The sequence below is a fragment of the Crocodylus porosus genome, unplaced genomic scaffold, assembly GCF_001723895.1.
Source record: "Crocodylus porosus isolate Cpor-Errol unplaced genomic scaffold, CroPor_comp1, whole genome shotgun sequence".
Taxonomy (NCBI): domain Eukaryota; kingdom Metazoa; phylum Chordata; order Crocodylia; family Crocodylidae; genus Crocodylus; species Crocodylus porosus.
This window is the reverse complement of record NW_017728906.1, coordinates 143,362,504-143,366,677: the sequence shown is the minus strand read 5'-3', so window position 1 is coordinate 143,366,677 and position 4,174 is coordinate 143,362,504. Positions and strand designations below refer to the sequence as shown.

Below are 4,174 nucleotides of genomic sequence, written 5' to 3'. Positions count from 1 at the left end.
TCCATCCCCTTACTTGCAGCACAGAGTATCAAACAAGAAGGTCCTGCTTGTATCTGCATCACAATATGAGTAGGGCTGAGAAAGTCTTTAAAGTTGGGCCTTACTCTCCTCTACTGCATGGTCAACTTAAGACTGTGACTGTCTAGCCCTCTTTTAATAGCCCTGTTTGCATTAATAGGACTACTCACAGAGTCAGGGCTTACTGCACATGATGAAGGATGGGTGGAGTCTGACCCTAAATATTAGGGATGAATTTGTCTCCACTAAATTCAATAGCAAAGCTATCATAGATTTCAATTTGGCCAGGAGTATATACTTATATTTTAATGAGACATACTCTATATACTGTACATACATTATGTAATCAAATTATACATGTATAGAAACACATTTCAAGTAAAAATATAATTATTGGATAATTTGATGTTTGAAAAAGCATGTACTCCTCCTGCCCCCCTTCTTTCTGTTGTCAGACCTTAATTCAGATACTGCAACAACCTGGCATGTTTTATAAATCTATTTTAGAAATTTTCATTCCATTTGTAGCAACACCAGTCAAACCGTCTGCAGAAATGTTTATTATTATTCTGTTTTAGTACAGACAAAAATGCCTGTCTTTTATATTTAGCTTGACAAGTGTTGCTGTAAAGTTACAGTACAATGAAAAAAAATAATTTGCAGACCTTGGATTGTTCCTGTGTGGTAAAGAACAGGTTACTTCAGCCTCTGATATGCCAAGGTCTAAAAGGTCAGTTCTTTCCTTATACATGCAAGTTCTCCATAAAGCTAACATTTTTTTCTGAATTCCATTAGCTTTTTTATCAAAGGCCTGCAGGTGTTTTGATGTATTCAACAAAAGATTTATTTAACAGGCATAGTGGCTGCAAACATGAGGAAGGATGGAGAACGAAATTATTGAAGATGTGCTTCAGTGCATCCCTTTATTCCAGTATATTCAGTGCTTAATTGTGTATATGTTGTTTCAATCCACAAAGTCTTAATTAACACCTAATGGGTCTTTCATGTTACATGAAAACCTCACATACGCCTGTAGTATTATCTTTTTTAGATGATAATACAGGGATTCATTTTACATTAACCTCAGCAATAACCAAGATGTGATTGCTCATTTTCATTATGCCAAGCCACCTTGTTGCTAAGGAAATATAATGCTACAGACTTATTTTATAAGATTTATTAATGAGCTATTTATAGTACAAGGGGTGTTCTTGGAGCAGTTTTCCCAGCCTACCGAAGCTGGGTCAGCCTGATACTGATGTAATGTCTGTGATTTACTCAGCAGGAAAGCTAAGATTTCCTGAGCAGTATTATCAAGTACATTTTTACGCAGAATTTCAAGACATCTAAAACAAGACTAGAACTCATGATTTGTCTGCTTGATTGCTTTCCAGAACACATCAAATAAATGATAGTATAAACAGAGTGAACAAATTATCTAAATTCACCATCACGGTAAGTATATGAAGAATCCCAATGCATAACCCACTTTCCTTGAGATCAATTTTAACATCTTTGTAACTTTATTTATTTCACTGGAATTATTTCTGATTAATACCTTCAGGATAGAAAAATCAGGTTCTTGATGTATGAATTCATACTGAGCTTCTGAGTAATGCATGAGCTGTTATCTAAACCCTGCTCTAAACGGTACAGGAATATCATGGTATGCACTTTATCTGTGTAAACATATATACAAAAACATGGGGAAAAAATCAATACTGGTGAGAATGCAGAAAGTATCATGATAAAGCTCAAAAGCAAATTATGAATGGTTTATTTAAATGGAAGTTTGATATGTTTTATATAACTTTTACAAATGCATGCGGCATTTACTAAAAGTCCAGTCCCATGTTTCAATGCACTCCTCTTGAGTAGCGCATCAAAAGTATTATTTAAATTAGGAATTTACAGTTTTTTAAACTTGTTTTTAATGAGGCTAATATAGAAACAACACTTCACCACTGGAGTACTACACAGGAACTGAATAAGTTGAAGTTATTACATATTTATAATATACAATTATTATTATAACTTGGCATCTATATTATCAATGCAATATTTATCTACAGAAATATAACTTCAGCAATATTCATTAATAGTCAAAGAATCAAGCTAGAAGCTCTGGCTTATATATATATATATATATATATATATTTGCTGAAGCTGCCTTCACTCCTTTCTAATGAAAGAAATCAGAAATAGAAGATATATACAGTATGTTTAGTCTACTTAATATATCTGCAGTACTAAGTTATATTTGATCCCTCTGTGCCTTTTATACAGTTTCACTCTAAAATTAACTTTATTTCCTAAAATTCCCCCTTCATTATTTATTCACTCCAATTTACCCCTACCATTTGGAAACCCAAATGATCCTTATTTGTATACCCTTTATCCCTTTCCTAAAATGTGCAGATTCAACCAAGCCCTCAGATAGAAAGGAATGCTTAACTCTTCCACACTTGGGTAACAAGTTCCTTCCTGGGAGGTTCTTGACTCCCACTCTAGGGGAGTCACAGCATTACATTATACTTTGTCAGATACTGCTTTTCTGAGTGAGTTGTACAATGCCATATTTCAGGCCTCTCCCAGTTTCCTCCCATATTAAATTATATTTGTAACTGTCTCCTTACCTTTTAGCCTTAGAGCACTGAATCATAGGATCATAGAAAATTAGGGTTTGAAGGGACCGCAGGAGGTCATCTAATCCAATCCCAGATCAAAGCAGGACCATCCCAGCCAAAACTTTGTCTAGCAAGGTCTTGAAAACCTCCACAGATGTAGATTCCACCACCTCTCTGGTTAACCCATTCCAGTGTTTTACTACCCTCCTAGTAAGAAAATTCTTCCTAATATCCAACCTAAACTTCTTTTGCTGGAACTTGAGACTGTTGCTCCTTGTTCTGTTGTCTGTCACCACTGAGAACAGTTCAGCTCCATCCTCTTTTGAACCTCCCTTCAGCTAGTTGAAGGCTGCCATTAAATCCCCTCTTGGTCTTCTCTTCTCTAGACTAAATATTCCAGTTCCTTCAGACTCTTCTCAAAAGTCATGCCCCCTCACCATTTTTGTTGCCCTCTTCTGGACTTGCTCCAATTGGTCCACATCCTTTCTGTAGTGGGGGGGCCAAAACACCCCAGATGTGGCCTCCCCAGTGCTGAATAGAGGGAAATAATCACTTTCCTTGACCTGCTGGCAACACACCTACCAACGCAGTCCAGTATACCGTTAGCCTTCTTGGAAACAAGGGCACACTGTTGGCTCATATTCAGCTTACTGTCCACTGTAACCCCAAGGTCCTTTTCTGCAGAGCTGCTGCATAGCCAGTCAGCCCCCAGCCTGTACTGTGCATGAGATTTTTCTGTCCTATGTGCAGAACGTTGCACTTGTCCTTGTTGCATCTCATGATATTCCTTGTGGCCCAATCCTCCACTTTATCTAGGTCACCCTGAAGCCTAGCCCTACCCTCTACAACTCCCCACCAGCTTGGTGTCATCTGCAAACTTGCTGAGGATGCAGGCTATACCATCTTTCAGGTCATTGATTAAGACATTGAACAAAACTGGTCCCAGGACCCACCCCTGGGGCACTCCACTTAATACTGGCTGCCAACTAGGCATCAAGCCTAGTTTATTGATTACTGCTCTTTGAGCCCAATGTTCTAGACAGTTTTCTATCCATCTTACAGTCCATTCATCCAGCCCATACTTCCTTAGCTGGCCTGTGAGAATGTTATGAGAGACCATATCAAAAGCCTTGCTAAAATCAATGTGTATAACATCCACCAGTCTCCCCACATCCACAAAGCCAGTTATCTCATTATAGAAGGCAATCAGGTTGGTTAGGAATGACTTCCCCTTGGTGAATCCATGCTGAGTGGTCCTAAATAACTTCTTCTCCTCCAAGTGCTTCAAAATTGATTCCTTGAGGATCTGCTCCATGATTTTTACAGGGACTGAGGTAAGGCTAAATGGTCTGTAATTCCCTGGATCCTCCTTTTTCCCTTTCTTAAATATGGCATTATGTTAGCCCTTTTCCAATCATCTGGGACATCTCCTGATCACCATGAGTTTTAGAGTCACCAGCCAGTGGCTCTGCAATCACATCAGCCAACTTTCTCAACACCTTTGGGTGCATCCCATCCAGCCCCATGGA

The 4,174-nt window shown here is 38.4% G+C and overlaps 1 pseudogene; it reads right to left on the bottom strand.

The window, feature by feature from the left end:
- Positions 1–3,183: 3,183 nt before the first annotated feature.
- Positions 3,184–4,174, bottom strand: part of LOC109305510 — a 3,593-nt pseudogene continuing 2,602 nt past the window's right edge.